General features: G+C 41.3%; 1 protein-coding gene across 6 annotated transcripts in view; it reads right to left on the bottom strand.

Moving 5' to 3' along the window:
- Positions 1 to 26,027, bottom strand: part of PALLD (palladin, cytoskeletal associated protein) — a 408,251-nt gene that overhangs the window by 252,815 nt on the left and 129,409 nt on the right. The window contains exon 1 of one of the 6 annotated variants that reach the window (XM_077868509.1): positions 15,068 to 15,217. The exons of the other annotated variants lie outside the window; for them this stretch is intronic. The gene's annotated coding sequence lies outside the window, so the exon portion shown is untranslated. Of the gene's footprint in view, positions 1 to 15,067; positions 15,218 to 26,027 lie in introns of those variants that run through there. 6 annotated transcript variants of the gene reach the window in all.

The raw sequence follows: 26,027 nt of genomic DNA, 5'->3' as shown, positions 1-26,027 counted from the left end.
GCCAAGAGTTAAATGGACTTGATTAAAGAAAACAAATGCTAGTACGTTGTCCTATACACTTAAGTATTTAATCCTAAAGCTCCATCTATTAATGCAAAAAGACGCTAAAAAAACAAATTCACACCAGCCAGGGATTATCTCATCTTGCTTCAGACAGTGGGTGAAAAATATCACAGTGTATCGTAAATGAGGATCTGTAGAATGTGACATGTTAGGGTTGTATTCTGTTGTGTTTCCTTAACGACCAAGCAATAGCTTATAGGAAAGTTCTTGGCTCTGCTGACTCAGTGTCCCAACAACAAAATGCCTTTTACCCATGGAGTGATTCTTGCAGAGGTCCACTGAATCTAAGTTCCATCCCCCAAGCATCCTGAGTTGGATCTTGAAAATCTTTCTGGAAGACAAGAAAAGCTAATTCTAAGGAAAAGAAGACATGGCTATAGAAGAGGACAATGTGCCTACACACATGCAGCTTTTACTCCAGTGGGAGAGAGGGACAATAATCACTTAAACTGCCACAAAAGTAAAATAATTTCAGATAGAGAAGTGCCATGAAAAAAACAAAACACAGTTAAGAAAGATCCAATCTATGTTAGGTAGGGTAGCTATGGCAGAGAGTGAGGTCATTCCATGCTACAACAGTACAGTGTTCTTCACCAAGATTGTGTAAGAAAAAAGATACCAGCACATAAAAAGAACATTCATGAGGAGACCCTGACAGCAGACACTCGATGCAAAAGCATTCATGCCAAGACATTCACTAATAATAAGCATCACGTCACCTATCTCTAAAAGGCCTCCTTTCCCTCGTTGGATTTATTAGAACTAACTGGCAACTCTCTCACCTTCTGGGCAAATAGAATTTATATTTTCTTTCCTGAAAGCATGCTCCTCCTACTAATTTATACCCATAACGACCAAAAACTTTTCATTTAGGACTTTAGAATTCAAGTCTCCCTCTACAGTGAAATGACCCATTTTCTCCCACAGTTATGCCATAGAGTTCTAATTTTCTCTCTCAGGCTGTAAAACAGCTGTTTCTAATGCATATGGACAGATTTCAAGTTTAAGCTGCTATTACATTGTAAGCATTTCTGTAGTCATTTTTACATACTGTTGAGCATTCGCCTTCATCTGAAATGTTGGGGGGGTGTGCTCTGGTGCATAAGAAAAGCAAAAGGAAAGTAGTTTATAGGATTGTTGGTTAAGAACAGCCTCTGGTACTCTCTGGAGCAGATTAGCTCTTTATAAGAAGCAGATAAATCAAAAAACAAAAACAAAAAAACGAGAGAATTCATGTCACGTCAACAATAGCAGAGAATGACTGAGATGGAAAGAAAGGGAGAAGGGCCAAAGGGGGAATGATGCACCTTGTTCTAGGTGTACAATTGGAAAACATGCAATTTTTAAAAATAAGTGCTAAATGCTTGGAAGTTCCTTAATCTGAGGGGTACACTGAAATACATGGATTACATGGAACGAATGGGGCTCTGAAAATTTACCTGAGCTTTTTCTCCCTCAACTATTTCTGAGGCTATGCTCTACTGTCCCAGGTTCAAGAGGTCACTTGGCTCATGAAGTTATTGTTACTGGGATCTACTCTTATGATGTGCCTCCCAGCAGCCTTAGGAACATCTCTTTAAATATTTTAATAACTAATCCTGATCTCTGAGGAAGATATACTCCATCATAGTAACTGAGCCGGAGTACCTTTTATATATTTTGCATTGTAGTCAATATGGTCTGCCAAAGCTTTGTGGAGAAGTTAACCAAGCTAATCAGAGCCTTCTAAAATCTTAAATGTCAGAGAAAATAATTCTGATCTTTACTTTTCAAGACTTATAGGTTTAAAAGGCTACTGAGTTCAATTCTTTTCATATTTGATGATTAGCATGGCATCTTTGGAGCTGGCTGAGGAATGCACGAGAGAGCGAATATTATTTTTTTCTTTTGAGTGGTGGACCTTTCCATCTTGTTTTTTTCTTTCTCAAACTGTTCTTGCTGTTCAAATTTAGGGTAGGCTACGTTTTCACAGTATTTTATGCAGAAGTATTGTTTTTTGTGTTAACATAAATACCTTAATTTAGTAGTTTTAAGGACTGAGATCCTAGCATATTTGATCATATGTGGAAAAGTTATTTATATTTTTAAACTGTATTGTTACCAGAAAAGTATAAATAAAAGCTATGTGTTGTTAAGTGCTCTGAATTCTTGAATGATGAGACTTACATAGGTATCCTGATCCTCTGAGACTTCATAATGTAAGACAACGTGGCTAAGATACTATTTATTTTGTGGCAAAGGGAAATGGGCTGTTTCTATAATCACTGCTTGGAGCCATGGAAATTAATCTTATGCCACTTCTATCAAGGGGAAGCCAGAGGCCTTAACCTATGTGGTGGCGGTGGGCCAGATCTTGATTCATTCTTGGAAGGCTCATATACACCATTTCACAAGTGATACCTGGAGACCACTTTAAGTACATTTCATTTTGGTGTTAGCATTGGTTCTGCAGAGAATAATGTGTCAGGGGTGGGTGGTAAAGTTGTAAATAGGGACTGATGGACTGCCATCTCCAAAATTAGAGAGCTGTGTGCTCTCCACACACTTGTCAAAGCTTGGCAACAGAGTCCTGGGCTTGACCCAACCCAGGACTGGAGTCCTGCTGTGGAAGCAGATTGCTGGTGGCCCTTGAGTCCCCAGCACTCATACCAAAGGCAATTCAGCATCAGTCCTGTGCTCCCTGGGTTCTACCTTAGAGCACCACCTCCCAGCTCTCCTCAAGGAAGCCCCTTGGTGATGTCACATAGGAGGTTGAGTGGGGGCAAGCCTGGTGCAGACATAGCACTGGCAGGGGACCCTGACCTTCTTCCTTCTCCCTCAGTCCATGCGGGAAGTCTGAGATGCCTACACTCAGGGAGAGGTTGTGGATGACCTAGGATCTGCTTAGGTGAAGCTACACGCTGCCGTCCCTTGAACAGCAGCCAGGAGACCACTTTGTCACCTGGTGATGAAGTTGGCTTCCCGCCCCAATTTCTTCTTAGAATAGCAAATAACATACAAGACTCAGCAACCCTCGAGGTCGTCTCCTAGTTTTTAATAATTCCTGTATTTATTTAGTGCCTTTTCCCCTCCCAAGAGCTAACACTAGGAGTTTTCCATATGTTAGTTCAATAATCCTCATCACAGCCCCATGCCTGAGCTGGTTAGACAACGGTGCTAATAGGGCCAAGGTCAGCACTCAGTCTCTCACGAGGCCCCTGTGAGCAGCCCCATTTGCACTGAGAAAATCTGTTTCATGGCCTCACTCTATACAGCTAACCAAAACCAGTTATTTTAAGAAGCTTACAAGAGGCCATGAAGATAGCAGGTAATAATAACAACAACAATGAATGAGTGCTTGCTCTGTGCCAGTGATTTTCCAGGTGCTTATCCTATATTAACTAGTTCAGCTCTCCCAAAAACTCCTTGAGAAAAGTACTCATTGTTAGGCCCATTTTTAAGATGAGGAAAGGGAGGCCTGGGAAGTTAAGTAACTTGCTCAGGGTTACACATAAATGGCAGAACAGGGATTTTAACTTCATAGTCTGCTTACAGGGATCATACTCTTAACCATTACTCAATACTGTCTCCATAGACACACAATTCAGGTAAACAAATTCGTTATCACATGAGTACGTTAAACACAACTTAGTAATATAGAGTACCAGGTGAAGAGCTAAGGAAAGGGACACAGCTAACATGTAAAGGGTAGTTCTAACAATACACCTTGGGTGCTCTGCTATGCATACCACAGGTGTGGTCTCGTTGCATCTTCACAGCAACACTTGGAGATGGGTACCACTGCCTCCATTTTATAGATCAGAATACTGAGGGTCAGAAAGACTAATTTGAATAGTGATATTTAGTTGGAAGAGCCAGAATTAAAAAAAGAAATAGGTCTGCTTCTTTTTTTTTTTTTTTCAGAGAGAGAGAGAGAGCAGAAGCAGAGGTGGGGAAGGAGGTACAGAGGGAGAAGCAAACACAGAAACTTAACTGACTGAGACACCCAGGCACACCGAAATATGTCTGCTTCTAATTCATACGTTATATGGATGGGACTTCAGGAGGCACTCCCAATTTAATTAAAGGAAATAAGAAACAGGTCTAGAGCTGAAGAGAGCTACCATGAGTGATGGTATCCAAGATTAGACCACACTTTTGGACTTCCATTGCTGTGTCTTCTTTCCTGCAACTATCAAATGGCTCCCTCTTTTAGCCCTACTCATACGCCACAAATTGAAAACATCAGCCCCTCTGGCCACAGAAGCAATGCTTGGTGACCAGAGAGAACAGAAAAATAGGGATACCAGAACCCACCATATTTGTTTATTGTGGGTATTCAAGGATCTAGGCTATCTAAACCATTTGAGACAAAGTCAATGCTCAACAGACGTTTAAAAGATAATACCCAAAGAGCTCCTATCTGTCATTTGAAGCAAATGGGAGTAACTACTTAACTATTTCCCTCTCTGGAAGCACCAAATGGTTTTGGAAGAAGAATGGCGTCCAGAGAGGATGGTCTCTGGCATAAGTCATAGTCATACCTACATTAGAACCATGGCTCGGCACGATATCCTTCAACAGATGAATGGATAAAGATGCTGTATACATATAAACAATGGAATATCACCCAACCATCAGAAAGGATGAATACTCACCATTTACTTTGATGTTGATGGAACTGGAGGGTATTATGCTGAGTGAAATCAGTCAATTGGAGAAGGACAATCATCCTATGGTTTCATTCATATGTGGAATATAAGAAATAGTGAAAGGGACCATAAGGGAAGGAGGGGAAACTGAGTGGGGAAAAATTAGAGAGGAAGACAAACCGTGAGAAACTCCTAACTCTGGAAAACAAAGGGTTGTGGAAGGAGAGGAGTGTGAGGGGATGGGATAAATGGGTGATGGGCACTAAGGAGGGTACTTGATGGGATGAGCACTAGGTGTTATATGCTGGCAAATCGAATTTAAATACATTTTTTTAAAAAAGAACCATGGTTCCATCATTCCTTCTTGAATTTAGGTGATCTCCTTAACCTCTCTGAACTTTTTTCATAATCTGGAAAATGAAGACAATAATGGTACCTATGATATGGGATTGTTAGATCAAAGAAGCAATTAATGTAAAGAGTCTCCCAATCAGACCTTAGTAAAGGCTATCTATTATTATTAAAGTGAAGATCGTCATGAGAAACTACAATGTAAAACTCTGCCTTCACCCCCCCCCCACAGTTTTTGCAAGATCACCTGCAATTTAGAAATAGGAGTTCACTTGCATTGTCACTCTGCTGCTTCAGACACTTGTAACCAGTCTGCTTTCCTAAAAGTGTTCATTAATGGAGGGAAATTTTGCTTTTTCAGCAGATAAAGTTTCAGAGTGCACTGGTAGGACATGTTGGCCCCTTGATCAATGGTTCGGTAGATACTCATATTGGTAATAAGTCATAACTAGCACAGGTGTATTAGAAACCATATATGGCATACTGTACACTCAATACAATAAACAGCAGCAAGATCTTAAATGGGGACATTCTGGCTAGTGATAACTGTGATAGCTGTTAACAGTACAAATGCCAGTTTCTGGACTGCAAGTTCCTTAAAGCTTAAATATCAAAACCAAAAGAAAGAAAAACCTCAAATTGTTTCCTGTGTATTATCCTTGAGTCAGACAACACAATTTGGATATGAATTCCACCCGAAAGCAATACTTCCACTGTGGTTAGCAAACCAGACTCCTTTTGCTTTTGAGTTTAACTTGACCTAATTAAGGATGGGGTAGAATTTTGCCATAATACACGGAGATCCTTTAACAAGTCATTTAATATCAGTGCTATTCCATAACTTGTCAAATTATAACATAAAACAGTTTATTTCAGCAAAACTTCAGTTTTCATGTATGGATAATATTTTAAAGCTCTAAGCCTGGGCTCCCGCAAGGCTCCAAGCATCACTTTCCCCAAATATTCTTGCTGTATTCTCAAAGAGCTCTCACATCTGCTAGAGATAAGGCAAGGTATACATCTGACAATCACTCAGGAGGCTCATGTTTGGAAATTTCTCTTCAGGGTGTCACAAGATAGCAGAGACCAAGGTGGAGGAAAAACACATTTCTTCTCACTGTGTTACTTGCTGTCAAAGTATGTTATTTTTTCCTGTCCCATAATCACAATCTGTTTCTTAAGAAGTGTGGGAGAGTCCAGCCTATTGTGTAGACGATGCCTGCACTTGAAAAAGGAAATACAGAAGAGGTAGTGGGTGGAACATATCTACCATGAGTAGGAGTCTACTTAGGTCTCACATAAATTTTCAACCATTATTAGTCTGCTTTGATCCCAAAAACCTTTTTCTTCAGGACTATACTTCCTCCTCAATAAAACATACATTAAAAAATCTAGGCAGGCATCTATCATAGATTTGGTGAGTCTGAAAGACTCAAGTTACTTGTACATAGTAGGGCTCAGTACTGGTAGTTCAACCAACACATAATCCCAAGACTGGGATTTAGCACCATATGTAACCATCCTGGATGTGATCAGTGAAAGGTAGTAAGACACAACTCACAAAAAGGAGCCAACACGGTGCCTGTTGTGTTGGGGGTGTTCAACCAACATTGATCACACCACCCATTCACTCATCACTTATTAACCTACTGGATATCCAGGTTTTCAGGTAACAAAGAATTGTGATCTTACTGAGAGGGAAGACTGCAAGAACCAGAAGGTCTTTGAGAGAATTGGCTGTACATCTTTCCCCTAGAAAAGTTGGTAAGTGATCCCCAGCTAGGGTGCATGTGGTTAGAAGTTCCCCAGATAAAGACCTCCTGGAGAGTTACCAGATCCCCCCTCATGATTCAGAGTTCAGGTCCTCTATATGGTCGCATCTGGAAAGACCTCAGGGAGATAGGCTTTCTGATCTAGAGCTGCAGAGATTGACAAAATCAGGGGCCAGAGATTATCAGGAGCTGAGTGGGGAGCCAAGGCAGATGACTCGGAAGAGGGGAGGTAAACAGGTTGGCAAGATGAAGCAGGACCGAATCGGGCTGGATGGCAGGTTCTGAGAGCCCCCATCATGGGTCCAGAGTAAACAAGGAGCCTTCTTGAGGCACTATGTGGATTAGGAGAGGTCTATGGTTGGTTTTTATGCACCAGCTTGGTCACAGAACAAAGACAGATCAAATGCATTTAAAGATTCTATTTTAGAAAGCATAGCTTAAGAGAGGGTTTATTCAAATATAATCTACTGAAACCTCATAACCCTCTGAAGTGCTGATTAAAATGCACATTCCAAGGCTCCACTCAGGCTTCATGAATCAAGAAGACCTAGAGCCAGGGCCCCTGATTCTGCGTTTTTATAAGCATTCCTCCACCCTGCCCACTCACAGGGATTTTTAAGAATTCTAAGGTCTTAAAACACTAAAATATGGCAAAGTATAAGGAATTTAAAGACAGGAAACCTTGAGTTCCAATCTTGGCCGTGTGATATTGAGAGTCACTTGACTCTATTGAAACTCAGTCTCTTCATCTGTCAAATGCAGATATGTCTTCAGAGGAGTTGCTTAAGCTAATGAACATCAAAGTGGTCTATAAATGCAAATGTTTGTAATTATCACATCTCTGAGCCAAAGCAAAATCTTGGAGACCCCCGCCATTTACCTAAGTCAGATCTGGGCTTGGTTGGTTATTTCTGAATTGGCCAGTATTTTGGCCTCAGCTATGTGTCTCCTGGAAGGTTCTTCAATGATCTCTTACTACGGCCAGCACTTACAACATTGTCTAATGATCAGTTTGAGGGCCTGGTGTTGGGAGGTGGACTGCTTGCTTTTCAGATCCTAGAGCCATGAGGGAGAACTACTTTGAGGAGCCAGAAGCCCAAGGGGTCTACTTCTATATGGGTGAATTCCAGGGACATTTAATGTGTTAAGCTACTTGGGACAGTAGCTGGGTTAAGAATTAAGAAGTAGAATAGGATTAGAGTCCCAAATGAGTTGATGAGTTGGAGAAATAGTCAAGAACAAAGGAAAAAAAAATTCAATAGGAAAAATTCTGAATGATACTTGGAGGAAGTGATTATTATCACACACACAGGCTAAGCAATATCTAGCCAAATGAGGATAATAAGCTGCAAACAATCCAGTGAGGTCCAGCTGTCACTTAAAACACAAGCATGAGAGTTGGCTGTACTAACTGAAACACAGTTTGAAGGCACCGTGAGGTAATCGTCACTTTATCATACCTTTATGAGACATCTTTGTCCAGTTCTGGACTTCACAGTTTGAGAGGCATGGAGTCCTTGGACACAGTTCAACAGACAGAAATAAAGATGATGAAATTGTTGGAGAACAAGAACTAAGAGAATAAGCAAAAAAGACCTGGTATTATTTAACCTAGAGAAAGAAAACTAAGGGGATACTTAACACTTCCCGTCCGTGAATTACAGCTGAGAGTGACCAATTTGTTCTTTGTATCCTGTTGGGGAGTAATAGGCTTCAGTTCAGCAGAAGGGATGTATGTTAAGGAAAGGAAACCTTCCTTGTGATCAATGTTGTAGCATGATAAAGACTCAATTCCAAACACTGACCAAGGGACCCCACCAGACTAGGGTAAGTGGATGCGACAAAATGCTGATTTATACTATTTTTAAAGTCGGAAGGAAAGAGAACATTGACTAGATTTGGCATCAGCCCTGGCTCCGGCCCAGAGCTGTGATTTGGGGCAGGCAATTCTCCAGGCCTCAGTTTCTGCATTTATAAAATGACCTCTGTTGCTTGCTTTCTCAACTCTCACACTTCACATTCTGTGATGTTCTAGAGTAATGTGGTAGCTGCATTTAACAGGTTAACATTTTCCTTCCAATGAAGTGAAAACAGTAAATGTGCTGAGGGGTTGGGCATTTGATCTGGACTTGATGGGCTCATGTCACAGGTTGAAGTGGGGCAAACTGTGGAGACTATAAGGTCCCTATGGAGAATTATCTGGTTCTGAAAGAAAGCTAAAAAGAATGCACGATACTCCTGAGGAAGAATATGCCTGCAGCTCAAGGAGAGCATGAGGGGTTCCTATAAGCCACCCAGGAATCAGAACACGGAAAGGACAGAAGACTAGGGTGTGAATTGGGATAAGCTGGTGAAGATGAAGCCTTAGCTATAGGGCCCAGCCATGCCCAAAAACTTGGTATAGAATCATTTACTGAGGAGGCCAATCAAGCAACTGCCAGATCAATGCAACCTGAAACCAAGAACACTGGGTCTGTATTGGGCTAGGAAAGGCCCAAGTTCTACAGTTCTGAAAGCACATAGGCTCTGGAGCCAAACAGTCTTGGTTTCTACTTACCACTGCTATTTATATTACCATGTGATCTTGGACAAAATGCTTATTCTTGTTAGAACATAATTTCCAGATAATAAAATAGGGATAAGAGATCTACTTTATAATATTTTGGTGAAGATTAAATACATGATTATATGCCTGACACACAGCAAGTATGGAAAAACTGCCGTAATTCTGACTTGGGCCTGGGAATGGAATTAAGGCAAAATAAAAAGAAACTTCAGTGGCCTCATGATTTATGGAAAGGGTCTGACACTGTACTACCACCTACAAATGATCCAGACTAACTTTCGTAGCATGTTTGCCTATATTCCTCCATCGACCCCTAGGAATAATTAAAGTATTATTACTACCCCATTTCAAAGATAAGAAAGTGAGGCTTAGATTAAATAATGCCTTGTCCAAACTCAATAAGTTGTAGAGTTGTGGTAGTCACTTATGTTTTCTGGCTCCAAAGTCCTTGCTCTTTTTCCTAACACCTATTTCATGGGAGAGAAACAGGAAGAACATTGAGAGACTGACGAGTGTTTTAATATTATAATCAGGTTAGCTGAGTAGCCTGGACTTGTCATCTGGTCTGATTGCTGGTAGTTGTTCATTGACAGTCTTTTGTCTTCCGAAGGTTACCAGACCCAACCTGGTGCTCTAGCGTGCAGAGAGCAGTGCTGTGAGGAAAGGAAGAAACTGAGGTATAGCACTCGACTCACGGGTTCAAGGGCACCATCTTCCCAGAAAAGCTTCTCCTTCCATCCCCATTCTGCCACCAACCCTGCCAATACAAGTGGAGTCAGAACTAGATCAACACAGCTTTCTGTTTGTCACATTTACTGAATGAAAAGGATTCTTCTGTTTGTATCTTTAAATAGAACCATTACCACTGATCTGCAGTCACTCTCTCCAGGAGCCCTTAATAAACTTTAAGATCATTACTGAGTCACTTAGCTCTTTTTTTCCTCTTAGCAGAGTAACCATCTCTCTGATCTCTCCTTCCAGAATTCCTTTCCAACCAGCAAAGCATGCCTGCTACTCTCAGCTCCTACTTTCGACATCGATCCCAGGACTGGACATTCACTTCTAGTGAGGCAAGCAGCACTGCTCCTGAGCCAGAGAGAAGGGCTCTCCCCACCAGGCACTGACACCATCCATAGCTCCTCTTTCTTTTCTTATCCCAGAATGCACTCAGACACCCTCCAGGGTCCGTTTCTGTTCTGGGTTAAGACACCATACATACCACTACCTACTCCAACAAAAAAACAACACAAACAAAAACAAACCAAAGATCTGACATTTTCTTCTCAAAATAGTTTAGACAGTGTCCCCCTGGAAGCAAGGAATATGACTAAGTGATTTCTTAAAATCCCTTCCAGCCAGTGATTCATTAGAGACAGAATTTTAAGTTGGAATGGACCATTATATTTTGGGCCAAAGGCCTCACTTTTGCAAATAAGGAGAGCGAGGTCCGTAGAGGCTAAGAGTTGTGGAGGCTGCCTGCTACAGTGGAAAAAGCATGCATTTGAAGTTAGAAGTTTTGGATGTGAGGCCAAACTTTACCAGTCACATACTGTGTGACCCTGAGCAAGTCATCAACTTTTAGAGACTCAGTTCCCAAAAGCCGTAAAATGGAAAGAACACTACCTACTCTAGCTGTTTCCTGGTGTCATTCTGAGCATCTCACGGCAACACACTTATGAAGGACACGATAAGTGTAGCTAACTGCTTTATTGATATATGTTCACTATGGGTAGCTTGTTCTAAGTCATGGGGTGGTAAAACCAGGATCCTCGATTCCAATGCAGTGTAATATCCTTCATACAATGCTGCCTTCTTGACACTTTTCCAATTCTACAGTTGGAAGATTTTCTCATAAGCCACCACACTAATTTGATCTCCACGTGCTTTCCTTTAAACCCCTGGATGTGCATAGACTCAAACTGTGGGAATCTAGACTGGCTCAGATGGATTATAGACCAGCAACTCTGAAGACTTGTTGGGGATGCCTCAAACAGCCTTCCATGACATCACAGTTATGGCCCTCAGACCCTGGACTGATAGCTTCCAAGGGACTGGGGATATTCATGAGCTACCTTTCCCTGTAGCTCTCTTAGCTTCATAACACCAAATTGAACACTGGAGATGGCTATTTGATGGTATGTAATGGACTATGAGGCTACAGCATGTATCCTGAAGCTAAAATGGATGAGAATGAACCACAAAGTAATGACAAATACTTGAAGTTCACACTGGACAGAGATTCAGGAACTTGCTCAGTGGTAATAGGTGACTTACTGTCCCAATTCATGTAGACCACATAGAAGAGGCAGGAGCCCACAAATGAAGTGTGGGTCCAAGGGCTATGTGTTCCCTTGGACTCCTAATACCAAGGGCCACTGGGCTCTGAGCTCTATCATCACAGCGCATTGGAAAAGATCGACTACATTTTATTTGGCCCCATTAAAGGAGGAATAATGAGTCCTCAGGTATAAAAATCATCTCTCTGACTCATCAAGAGATGGGCATACCCTGCCAGTAGATATTTTGCGGGACTCTGGTACAAGGGCGTGGCCTGGCATGTGCCTTTCATAACTGATGCCTCCCCAAGCTTGACATGGGATATCCTTCTTTCAGTAATTGAAGACAGTTGAATCTCTTCTCGGACAATGGTCTTTGGTCCTCGAGCACAACAGAGAAAGTCTACTTTTCACTGTTTTCTTGGGCATATAAAAATGTTTCAAACCTTCAGAAATAATAGTGAGATCAAGCCTACAATAAATAGAAAGTAGAGTTCTTTGCTCTAGGCAATAAAAAAAAAAGAAAAAGAAAAAAGGGGGAACACTGTGGGCCGTTCAGCCAATTTCCATGTTAAAAAAAAAAAAAGTTCAAGTTGGAGCCATGTGGTCTCAATAAAGTAGTAAAATATATTTTCTTTACCCTACACTTCATGTGCCCATAACCTTCCTTTTAAATCATCTCTAACCAGCCCCAAATCATTCTGACCGCAAATCATTTGGTGGCTTTGGTCTCCAGGCAATGGAATGTGCTGGAATAGACGGGGAGTCGCTACCAAGAGTGCTCAGAGGGAGCTTCCACTCCCTCTGCTCAGGCACACAGACCCCAGCAAAGCCCTGAAAGGGTTCTGCGCTGAGATAGCACATGACATCATAGCTCAATCATTCAGGAAAAAACTGCAACGGCTGCAGAATAGCACAACATGCCACAAACCACAGTGGGCAGATAAAGCCGAAGAACAGCTTTTCTTATGAAAACATTCACGAATACCACAGGCAGCTGGCAGAGACACGTTTAATTACATTCACAGAAACCCATTGTATCCATCAACCCCACCATCTTTGGAGCTGACCAACAAATGGGAAGGTCGCTGAAGCCCGGCTTCAAAATGAGAAAGCCAGGAGAGCTTGAAGTTTATGTCATTGTATTTCATAATGTGTATTACGGCTAGATTCGACCCAGCTGTAAAATCGTTTGATACGCTTTGAAAGGGTTTCCAAGTGAACTAGACCTTAATAGTAACCTTTCTTTAGATTTACAGCTGGGGATGAAGAGTAGCCCAAGGTGTGAGAAATCAATTATTCAATTCATGATTAATTTAATAGATGTGAGCTTGGCCTGGGCATAAACAAAGCTCAAGCGGCTGCCATCTGCCATCACGCCAGAGCACCCAGTCCCGTACTTTGCAAGTGCCATTGGAACTTTTTGTTTGTTTGTTTAAAGAAACTGTTTAAAGAGTTAAGAATATAGACTTTGAAGGGATGGTAAATGTAGTGGGGTGTGCCTTTAGGCATCTCAGAGAAATAAAGTTCAGCATGCGCCAGTGAAGTCCGATGAAAGCTCAAGAGAAAAAGTTGTCCAAATAAACTGCTGTAAAAAGAGTACTTAGGCATCCTCTTACAATAATCGCAAAAGTAGGAGTCTGAAAGGAGACTACAGAATCTGTGAGACAAGAAGGATATGTCTGAAAAGTCCCCTGGACTTGCCTAATTTTAGCCCCAGAGCTATCATCGCTGCTAATTCTAGTCTATGATTTCACCTAAGTGAAAGGAGATTTCCAATAGCAAAAAGAAAAGACTCAGCAACAAATAAACAACAAATGGAAACACTTTGGTAAAGTAGGCCTCCTCCCTAAAGGAACAATGAAAAATTATAGAGTAGCCAGTGACCATTAATATCTAAGAGCTATAATCTTTTCAGCAACATGCTTTCTTATAGCCTCGTAACATATCTGGCATTAATCTTTTTCATCAGGCACCCAAGGATAACTTTCCGTTTCAGTTGTGGGTGAGAGGAAAGCTCAAATGTGTGCTCCTAAGATCTTCAAGTAACCTCTAAAACAATGGTCGGAGAAAATTCGAGGCTCTTGGGTTCCTGAAAATAACCTGTTTGCCATTATGTGGGCAATTATAAGCTAGGGCTTGCTTTTCAAAATTGCTGGGTTCAGCAGAGATTTCCCATGGATTTATCAGCAACAGAAATAAACAAGCATTCCACTGAGCTCCACTTGGAAGTGTGAGAAGGGCTATTGGAAGTCTTTTTCATCATGTGGACAAGAATTCAACCTAACCTACCAGGATGTTAAGGGGTTATTCCAGTATTGTGATGTTGTTCATCATCAGAAGCTGAAAATAAACTTCAGCCCCCTTCTGGGGTGGTCCTCCTCCTTGGCCCCTGCCACAGACCATATCACCACCCCTCTTTCATCAGTAGCCTACCTGTCAAGTGAGAGAGGTGACTGTAGCATCCCTGGAAAGCATAGGTGGCAGGGCAGGGTCTTTATGTTTGTACTGCAGACAGACTGGGGGAAGTTGCTTTGTAAAAGTCACGCTGGTGACCTCTGGATTAGCTAACTCCAAGAGTTCACCGAGCAAACATTCATAAAACTGTAACAGCAATGCTTTCCATAAAAACGAATGGGGAATGTCAGTTTTTCACTGTAGTCTTTCCACGGTAGACGAGTCATCAGGAATGCATTCTTCCCTATTGTATTCCGCCGGCCACTTGTTCCCTGAGAAGGCGGCCAACTGAATGCTAACGAAGACAGGGAGCCCGTCCAAAGGGCTTCGAGGAGAACAAGAGAATGAGAATGTAGCATTTGATTTTGCTACACAAAGGACTGCAATCAAGTGAAACCCAGGAAAACAAACAAACTCTCAGGGAACTGAAAAAGCAACAGGTGTGAAAGCGCCCAGATTTCTTCGGGGCGGGGGGGGGGGGGGGGGGGAGAAATCACCAAAACCTTCCGTTACAGTGTTTGCAGCTAAAATGCATTGAGCAGCTGATGAGGGATCCGCTGTCAGCGAGGGCCCGCTCGTGCGAGTTTCCCTGGTGCTTCAAGCGGGGATGGAGCAGATCACAAAGAGGAGAAGGAGCGCAGACACGCCCGCAAGAGAAGCTTCCCTCCAAGGATCACTTTTTAATGGATAAAAGGCGGGGGGGTGGGGGGGAAGGGAAATGCCACCTCCCTGCCCCTGCCCCTGCCCCCGCCCCTCCCCCACCCCGGCTCCCACCTCGGAGGAGTCGCGCAGAGCCGGCCCCAGCGCCCCCGCCCCTAAGAGCGGCCCGAGACCCGGTCCCCGCGCCGCAGCGAGCCAGCACCCAGGACCGCGCGTTTCCCGGGACCACCTGCCGCCGCCGCCTCCGGGAAGACTTCCTGCCCTGCACGTGTACTTAGCGCTCTCACTCACCGGTCGTGCAGGGGACTCGCTTTGCCCTCCAAAGGAGCTCCCCTCTGAGGTCCTGCGGGTCCCAGCTATTCCCGGCGGCCGCCTCGGGGCTCCGACGTCCGTGTGGGCGCGGACGACAGCGGAGCAAAGGGGCGGGCAGCCGAGCTCTCCAAGCCCGGGCCCCGCCGGCCGCGAGGAAGACGTGTCGGCGAGTGCGCCGGGCTCCGCGGAGGACTGGAGGCGGCGGGGCTCGGTGCTGGGGGCTCGCGGCGAGCCGGCGGGGGGCGGGGGGCGGGGGCAGGGCTCGGAGGAGCGGGGCCCGGCGGGAGGAGGCGCCGTGCGGGGGCGCCGGGGGCGAGGCGCAGACCCTGCGAGCCGGCGCCCGACTGCAGCCCGGGGCGCCGAGGGGCCGGGAGCGCGGCGCGCGTGTCAGAGGGAGGGGGCGTGTGTCGGGGGGGCTGCGCGGAGGGCGGGGGTGTGTCCTGCGGAGGAGCGCCGCGAACTCCCACAAACCCCGCGGAGCTCCGGGCCCTCCCCGAGCTGGGGAGCCTTTAGCCGGGGCCGCGGAGGGCCGGCGCCGTGGGGAAGGTGCTCGGCAGGTTGCCCCCGCCGCTTCCGAGCCGGTTCAGCCGCGGCTGGAAGCATTTCCTAAAGACCTCCGCCCACCGAGGACGCCTTGGGGGGAATCCAGGTGGTAGCGAGGAGTGGACTGTGACCCTTGCAGGAGCAACCGACTTGCATCCCGCTCTCCGTGATACGCCCCTTCGTTCACGCAGGAGGTATCTTCGATCACACCCTCCACCTGCATTCCGGCGAATTGAATTGCTTTCTCCGAGGCTGCCTTCCTAAACCTACAAATTAATCACTACATGACACATGAAGCCCCTAGGAAAAGGAATGCCGAGAATAAATCTGGTTTTTGTTCTTTTTTTAATGTTGAACAAGTCTGCCATTAATCAAGCCTTTCCACCAGCATCTAGGGAACAGACCCAAGACTGCGACTCATTGAGAGATGAACATGTGCATGTCTGGTGGTTCTACAGGCTTTCTTTGCAGCATTATGTCATAGTGACTCAGGCACCACACAGACAGATATAATGGAGAGACAATAGGAGAAACAAAACCAACTATTCAGTGGAGACCTACCTACTTGCCAACTGTAGCAGATTGTTAGGGCCTAAATTTTAAACATTTTTAAAGATCATTTCACCACTTCCTTTGTTTCCCCATCTTGGAGTCACAGAACTGCTTGTCATTGGTCAGTCTGGGAAACAGAAACCCAAGATTGTATTTGGAAATTTAAGGAAGAAACTCATAAGGGACCCATGAAACTATTCATTTTAATGTAGCATGGAACATGGCAAAGGCATGACAGATTCTTGAAGTCAATTAGAAAATATCAGAAAGTGTGTTCCAGAAATAGAACAATCTTGAGAGGTCCAAAATAGAGATAGCACAAAAATAGTTTTTGAAATGGTAATAAGATGTTGACAGTTTAGTGTATATCTTGAGTTTATTTTTATTATCCCAAGGAGGTGATGGGTCATGAAATACATTTTTTCTCACGTATTAAATTTCCCCCTTCCTTGGAGAATCAATGTAAAGTAGTAAGGATGAGTTTGCTTTTCGAACTGAAAATATTCTGGGTCTGGCGGGTTCAGCTCCTTCTTGTATGTCATTAGGTCTTTTGTTAACTACGCTTCATTTATAGAGTTCTGCTAGAGCCACTGAATAAGAGTCAAATGCTTTTGTTTGTCTGAAAGGCATCACTGTAAAGCAGGGTGGCCTTCCTGGGTGGCTTTCTCTAAGATACTTTTCAAGTCCTAACCACCTTTCTCCTCTCCAGCAAGGGGTGTTAGAACAATCCTCTGTGAATTTAGGGGAAACATTTTATTGATTAAAATGACAAGGCAAGGGATGCCTGGGTAGCTCAGCAGTTGAGCATCTGCCTTCATTCAGCTCAGGGCATGAGGCTCAGGGCATGATCCCTAGTCCGGGAATTGAGTCTGGCATCAGGCTCCCTATGGGGAGCCTGCTTCTCCCTCTGCCTATATCTCTGCCTCTCTGTGTGTGTCTCATGAATAAATAAAATCTTAAAAAATAAAATGCCAAGGCAAAAGCAGAAGGAAAAATAGGGGTGGTGGTGGGATTCAGTATCACCATGATCACAAAGACCTGAGCATCCCTTTCAATTGCCTCTGCTAAAACTCTGACACTTTTGAAGTCTGAAATCTACTTGAAATATCCATCATACATAAATATCTTAGTCAAAGACAACATCCCTTTCTCCTGGCTCTGTGTGTGCAGATGAGACTGAGGGAAGATGAGTTTTCTGCAGTCCTTCCCACATAGTATACTAAGAGGTAAGGCTACCACCTCTTGGGTTGCACCTAGGTGTGGTACCAAATGTTCCTGGAAATTCCTTTTGGTTTCTATGATCTGCCTGCATGCTTGTGCCCCAAATGAGAAATATTCCAATGTTGAATGTGTCTTAGGGTTACTTGAATTAGGAGAGGGAGCAGTGACAGTGTTCTCACTGTGTGTGGTCCACAGAGCACCTGTCTCAGAAATGGGGGAGGGGAGCTTGTTGAAAATGTAAATTCTCTGGGCTCTACTCAGAGCTATTGACTTAGGATCTTTCTGTCCAGGGGCTATGACATTACCGTGTGTGTGTGTGTGTGTGTGTGTGTGTGTGTGTGTGTGTAATTGAATGTTTTGAATAAATTATATGTTCACATAATTTGAATAAAGGTATACCCTTCAGTCTCCTTCCTACCACTGTTTCCATAGGTCCAGTCCATATAGCTCCTCCAAGGCAACCACTGGCAATAGTTTTTTCTTTCAGGTTTCTTTATGTACATACCTGCAAATATAAATTCTTACTTTTATTTTTATTTCTTAAAGATGCTATATGCAGAAGAGTTACTGTCCTTTACTTTGCCCCTTCACTTAAATATACCTAAGGCTCTTTTTCTATATCATACATTCAATTATTCGTTCATTTAGAGACAAGCACTTATTATGTACCTGCTCTGTGCCAAGTACTGTTGTATATGCTAGGGATACAGATATGGACAAAAGCGACGAACATTTCTGCCCCATGGCATTCATATTTTGGGGGAGGGGACATCAAGAGGACAACATAATAAGTAAATTATATATTGTGATAGAATATAATTAGAGCTATTGAAAAACTAGAGCAAGGCAGTAGGATTGGGAATGTCAGATAGCAGATTTTAATTTTAAATGGTGTGGTCAGAGGTGGCATTATTGAGAAAATGCCTTGTAAGCAAAGACTTGATGTCACTGAGAGAGTGAGCTTTGGAATTATGTGGGGAATATGTGACCCAGACAGGGATCAGTTAGTGCAAAGGGCCTGAGGTGGGAGTATAACTAGCATGTTTAAGGCAAAGAGGCCAGTGTGACTGGAGCAGAGCAAGTGAGGCAGAATGTCATTGGGGGTCAGAAAGGCAACAGGAGGGGCAGATCATGTAGGATCACTGGCTTATAAGGATTTTGGCTTTTATTCATAAAGCAATGGACAGCCACTGGAGGGTCTTGAGAGGAGGAGAAACATGATACAATTTATATACATATCAGCACACAGAAAACATGCTCATGTTTAATATTGTATTCTCTTGGATAAATACACTGCAATTGTATTCAATCAGGATGCAACTAATAGAGATTTGAGTTGTTTCCAATATTTTGCTGTTAAACAAACTTCCACATACGACATTTTACACTTGTGCAAGTATATGGTATTAACTTCCACAACTAGGATTATTGAATTATGTATATCTAATTTTTGTGATAGATATAGTCAAATTGCCTAAACCAATTGACACTCCCACTAATAATGTTTTTGTTTTCCCACAGCCTTGCCAAGAGAATGTATAATCAAACTTCTGGATGTTTGCCAATCTGATAGGTGAAAGAGATGTCTCAAGATAGTTTGACTTGCATTTCTCTGATTTTGAGTGAGGTTGAGCAACTTTTTCATATGTTTAGAAGCCAATTCCATTTCCTTTGTTGTGGCTGGCCTCTCTGTTATACTTTACCCATATTTTATAAGGTTCTTAACCTTTTTCTTTACAGATTCACTTAAAGTCTGTACATCTGAAGGAAATAAGAGCTGCAGACTGTTTTCTCCGTTTGTCATTTGGCTTTCGACTTGGCTAATGGTATCTTTTGACATGCAAAAGTTTCTAATTTTTATTAGTAGGGAGAAAGTATATAGAAAGACCTTTCCTATATCATCTACTCTAATGATTTTATTTTTTGACATTTAGATATTTGGCAGATTTATATCTTCTCCTGGTTTAGTTTATGAAGTATTAAAGTATGGACCCTGATTAATTTTGTTCCAAGTAATGATTCAGTTGCTCCACTACCACTTTTTAAAACAATAATTTAAAAAGTGTAATTGTGGCTCAACAGTTGAGTGTCTGCCTTCTGCTCACATGTGATCTCGGGGTCCTGAGATGGAGTCCTGCATCTGGCTTCCCACAGGGAGCCTGCTTCTCCCTCTGCCTATGTCTCTGCCCCTGTCTCTGTGTCTTTCATGAATAAATGAATAAATTTTTTAAAAAAGTGTAATTGTAATAAAAAGCAGATAACATAACATTGACCATCTCAACTATTTTTAAATCTTCAGAGATGCCAAGTATATTCACGTGGCTGTGCAGCAGATTTCTAGAACTTTTCATTTTACAAAACTGAAAAGTTTTGTAAAACTTCGGTACCCACTGAACCACAACTACCTATTTCCCCCTCTCTGCAGCCTCTGGCAAACACTGTTCTACTTTCTGTTTCTGTGAATTTGACTACTTTAGACACCTCATATAAATGGAATCATTTTTGTGGCTAGCTTACTTCACTTAGCATAATGTCCTCAAAGTTCATCCATGTTTTGGCAGGTGACAAGATTTCCTTACTTTTAAAGCCAAATGATATTTCATTGCATGTATAAAGCACATTTTCTTTATCCCTTCATTTGCTGATGCATTTGAATTGTGTATACCTCTTGGTTATTGTGAATAATGCTGCTGTGAACGTCGGTGAGTAAGTATCTGTTGGAGGTCCTGCTTTCAATTCTTTTGGGTATATACCCCGAACTCGAATTAGTGCATTATATGGTAAGTCTATTTTTCATTTTTTGAGGAATCTCCATACTGTTTTCCACAGAAGCTACACCATTTTACATTCCTACCAACAGTGCAGGCAGATTCCAATTTTTCCACATTTTCACCAACACTTTGTTAACATATTCTTTTCTTTTTTCTTTCTTTCTTTCTTTCTTTCTTTCTTTCTTCTTTCTTTCTTTCTTTCTTTCTTTCTTTCTTTCTTTTTCTTTCTTTCTTTCCTTCTTTCTTCTCTCTTCTTTCTTTCTTTCCTAGTGGCTCTCCTAATGGGGATGAGGTGATATCTCATGGTTTTGATTTGAATTTCTCTAATTATTTTTTCAAATTTTTATTTAAATTCTAGTTAGCTAACATATAGTATAATACTAGTTTCAGGGGTAGAATTTGGTGATTCATCACGTAGAACCCAGTGCTCATCACAACAAGTACCCTCCTTAATACCCATCACTCATCCAGCCCATCCCCCTACCCACCTTCCTCTAGAATTTCTCTAATTATTAATAGTATTGAACATCTTCTCATATGCTTATTGGCCATTTGAATACCATCTTTGGAGAAATGTCTATTCAAGTCCTTTGTCCATTTTTTTAAAAAGATTTTATTTATTTATTCATGAGAGACACAGAGAGAGAGAGAGAGAGAGAGAGGCAGAGACACAGGCAGAGGGAGAAGCAGGCTCCATGCAGGGAGCTCTATGAGGGACTCGATCCAGGGACTCCAGGATCACGCCCTGGGCCGAAGGCAGGGGCTAAATCGCTGAGCCACCCAGGCATCCCCCTTTGTCCATTTTTTAAAAAATTTTTTTCCTTTTGTACATTTTTAAAATCAGATTATTTGTGGGGGTTTTTTTGTTGTTGAATTGTAAGAATTCTTTTATATATAGGGTATCAACCCATTGTCAGATATATGATTTGCTAGTAATTTCTCCTATTCCATAAGTTGGCTTTTTGTTCTGTGGATTTTGCCCTTTGATACACAGAAGTTTTTAAGTTTGCTATAGTCCCATTTTTCTACCTTTATTTCTGCTGCCTGTGTTTGCCTTACGACTACTTTATAATAGTAATCTTCAAACTACTGTTTTAAGATGTACATTTTTAACATGTATTAAGTTCCTATATATAGTTGGGTCTATTTCTGGACATTTTATTCTGTTTTCTTGGTTGATCTTTCAGTTTCAGTGCCACTACCCTACTGTTTTAATTATTGAGGCTTTTAATTTTCGTATCTAGTGAGCCTAATTCTCTCATTGCTCTTCTCTCTGTTTCCTTTTTTGCTTATTTTTCCTCATGAACTTCAGAGTAAACAAATAGTAATAGTGATAGAAATCCTGATTTGTATTTTTATTACAAGAATTACAATTTGATACTTAACAGAGAGAATCAACATCTTTATGTTGGGTTTTCTTAGCCAAGAAAATGGTAAATGTTTCCATTTATTCAAATCTTATTTCCTGACCTTCAGCAAAACAGGTCTTTTCTCTCATTATATCATCTTACTGGATATAATCCCCTAATTATAGTGTATTCATTTTGTACCACTTTATTCACTAAATTCTCTTATTGTTTATAGATATTTCTCAATTCTCTTATATTTCTAACTATATATCATCTAAAAATAAAGATTAACTTTCTGCTTTCCAATGTTTATGCTCTAATGCTCTATGCTTTCAATTTCATTGTCTATTAAATCTAGTACAATGTTAAATAACAGTGATGATTGTGGGCATTTTTGTCTTATATTTGATTTTACTAGAAATGCCTCCAGTGTTTTCCCGGTAGGCATGGGATGGGCTTTGGGCTGGGAATGATATATTTTATTATGCTAAAGAAGTGTTAATCCATCTTTATCTCATTGAGGTCTTTTTCTGGGGTCAACTATGATTATTGGCTTTTGTTCAAATGTTTCTTTCTAGTATCTTTAGAAATGATCATCTAATTTTTCTCCTTAGATCTATTAATTTGGTGGAATATAATGAATTCCTTAGTAATGAATTATCTTTGCATTCCTGATTAAACTCCACTTCGTCATGGTTAATTTTTCTAATGTGTGGGTTGATGCTATTTGCTAATGTTTTACTTAGGATTTTTCCATTGATATTCATAAGTGAGATCTTAATAACAATTTTTTGTTTCATTGCTTTGTGATCAGAGAATATTGTCCATAATGTTTCTATTTTTGGAATCAATTGACTTTTTCTTTATGGTCTAATTTATGGTCACTTTTCACATATGCTCCTTAGTTACCTGAAAAAATAGTGGTGTCTATATTTTCAAGTACGGAGTTGAATAACATATCTTTTATTATCACTTTTGAGATTTATGTCTTCTTTGAACTTCAGGTGTTTTGACTTTGTCATACACTGAGAGAGTTTACATTTCTGTATATTTTTCCTTGCATTTCTGTAATTTCTGCTTTGTAAGATGCCCTTTATATTATTTGGTAACTATATTCATAATTGTTAGAGCTTCATTTTGAATTTTATTGTTCCGCATTATAATGAGTCCTTTTTCTTATTTATTTGCTGCTCAAATTCACCTTATCTGTGAGTAGGGTTATAACCTTACTTTATTTTCAGTTCTCTTTGCCTGGTATGTCTTTCCTTACTCTTTGACACTCACACCCTCTGAATCACTTTGATCTACTTGTGTACCTTCCAGACAGGACTCCATTCTGTGATGTAACCCACTGGTTCTATTCTTGCTGACCCAGTGCTGGCACCAGGTATTGCCAAACAATGATATAGCTTCCTGGCACTGTTCTTCAGGTGAGTCTTTCATCTTTAGAGAGATAATTTCTTTCTTGGTGCTTTGTGATATCCCCACACCTAGTTTGCTTACATGAGTACCTACGTACTAACTCATGGACAGAATATTTGTATCCATTAATTTAGGCTTAGATTCACAGTAATTTTTTAGGAGTTCCTATTATTTCTATAATAGAGTAAATTTAAACAACTACTTCCAGATTCAATCTTAGGATGAATATTTTGGTGGTGATACAAGTGATACCTTACTTGGGCAGCCTGACACATAATATTTCTTGATATTCCTAGTAATACTGAGTTTGGAAGAGCAGATATCTTTGTTAAACAGATAGGAGATACTGAGATGAGATTTCTCAAGATTTTATTTCCTCATAATTTCTTACACAAGTAGACAATTCAGCTTTCAGATATGCTACTGAAAGACCTTGATGTGGGAGGGATATTCCCCAGCGCCCAAAGGACCAAGTTTCAAGTGAATAATAAGTAAAGTGATAGTACGTTTAATTCTCTTCGGAAATTGCTAACGTTGTGGAAACACTGGAGGGTTTACTTAGGGAGGTCATGGAATCTACCTTTCTGGGGAAACTTTCAAATAATCTCTTTGGGTCAGTTTGAGTGTGGTCCTGCCCCAAGGCATAGGTGACCGGATAAACCTCTGATGTCCTCTTCCTCCAGAACACTCACCAAGAACATCTCAGGGTCTGGATGATTCATTTTCAAACTTAAGCCCCAGAAGTATGATCTGTCAGGAGATTGTTATCAATGATATTTAGATTTAAAGGCATGAATTATTTTTGTAACAAGATGCTACCTAATGGTGAAATTTAAGGAAGAATCCAATACAGCACAATAATGCTGCTTCTCTTTTGGGGTTAGGGACAGGGAGATTACAATCAACTTCAAATTGCCCTATGTTCAAGGAAACATAAGAATTTCCACATTTCTTTTTCTTGGCTGAAAGAAAAACAGTAAAAGAGGAAAATGCATGAAAATCTTTCACATTGAGACATTTTAGGATTACCTTTCCTTCTAACCAGAAATTTCCAAGTTGTCCTAAGATTCAACATCTGAATCATGCTGACTAGCGAGACATTGTTTGAGCAAGACTGGAATTCTGAACATTCTTCGAGGCTTCATAAAATCCCAAAATGATGGACAAATGCTTACGTTGTGGTCAAGCAAGGAAAAGCCCCCTCGTGATTTGGGATTGAGTTTGCTCATTTTATATTTATAGTATCCACACCAAAGGAATGTAGAATTGGCATGGGGAGAGGATGGGGAAGTAGGAGAAAAGTAAGGGATGGAGACCAGGTTTTGTCTGTTCACAGGGGTGTGTGTTTTGACTTAGAGCATATGGAGTACGGGGAGAGGGAGTGTTTGATAATTTAGTTTGTTTTTAAAGAAGAATCTTCTTATGCTCTCTAGTGTGGGAGAATGACTGAAAGAATTTTTTACTTTCCTTGTTAGCAGCACCATCTGTTTACAATGAAAGCTTGGCTTCTACGTTTTGGTCCAAATAAAAGCCCTAGGGTGCCCACATAAGTCAAACGGATAAAGCATGTGTTCACAGACCTGAAGAATCACCCTCCCTTGCCTGCATAGGGCTTTCATGGTAGATTTACACAGCATCTTATCCCTACATAAATTCAAGATGATAAGCTTCTGAGAAGCAAAGGTGGGTCATAGGTCACTGCAATTCACAGCCTAGGCAGCTCATCTGCCATCTCACAAAATGATGGACCTCTTGGGTCACACTTGCCAAGAGAGAGGTTGGCAAGGTGGCAAAAGAGCCATTCCTGTCAACTCTGTCATGGGATTCTTAAAGCCAGAGAATATGGAACTATTCATAATTGCTGAAATTAGACCTCAGTTCTAGATAAAAAGGCACATTTCCATAAACATCAAAGGATAAAGTAAGTGAACAAGAGAAAAACTTCTAGTACCAAAACTCCCAGGCCTGGGCAGGGAGGGTGGAGGCTGGAAGGCTAAGGAGTTGAAAATAGAAGCCAGGCATCCTGCCTTTCTCATTCTGATTTGTGTTGTAGCATTGCCACCAGGTGGAGTTCTACAGCTCCCTCCTACCTGGAGGCTAGGGGTTTTCTCGCTTTCCCCAGAAATAAACTTTAGATAAGGATTTATAGGACAATTACAACAGCGAATAAACTCTAAGTCTTAAAAAACGTTGGTAGTGATGAGAGAAGTTTCACATAACAATGTTATTTGCTTGCCATTAGATAAATCAAGTATTTACTGAACCCAATCTCTGCTGGATTATCTGATGGAAGACCCAAGGCTAAACTTTCAGAGGTTTATCAATGGCTGGGAAGAGAAAACAAAACAAAACAAAACAAACCCATATGCTTTTGAACAGCTGCAGAATAATTAAGTATGTATAGACATACCTCGAGTTCAGTTCCAGATGATTGCAATAAAGGGAATATCACAATAAAGCAAGTCTAATGAAATATTTGATTTCCTAGTAAAATTTATGTTTACATTATACTGTGGTCTAACAAGTGTGCAATAGAGTTATGTTTAAAAACTAAAATACAAATCTTCACTTAGAAATTCTTAATGCTAAAAGAAAGCTCATCATCATCTGAGCTTTTAGCAAGTTATGATCTTTTTGCTGGTGGATGGTCTTGCCTTGGTGTTGATGGCTGCTGACTGATCAGGGGGGTAGTTACTGAAGGTTGGGGTGGCTGTAGCACTTTCTTAAAAAATAAGACAGCAATGAAGTTTGCCACACTGATCAATTCTTCCTTTCACGAATGATTTCTCTATAGAATGCAATGCTGTTTAACAGCATTTTACCCACAGAACTTCTTTGAAAATTCGAGTCAATCCTCCTAATTCCTGCCTCTGTTTTAATAACCAAGTTTTTATAATATTCTGAACCCTTGGTTGTCATTTCAACAATCTTCACAGCATCTTTGCCAGGAGAAGATTCCATCTCAAAAAAAACCCTTTCTTTGCTTATCCATAAGAAACAGCTCCTTATCTATTAAAGTTTTATCATGAGATTCCAGTTAAAATGAAATAAGAATGAAAATAATCTGAAATATTGTGAGAG

The sequence above is a fragment of the Canis aureus genome, chromosome 24 (assembly GCF_053574225.1).
Source record: "Canis aureus isolate CA01 chromosome 24, VMU_Caureus_v.1.0, whole genome shotgun sequence".
Lineage (NCBI taxonomy): Eukaryota > Metazoa > Chordata > Mammalia > Carnivora > Canidae > Canis > Canis aureus.
The sequence above is the reverse complement of the archived record's forward strand: the minus strand, read 5'-3'. Positions and strand labels throughout refer to the sequence as shown.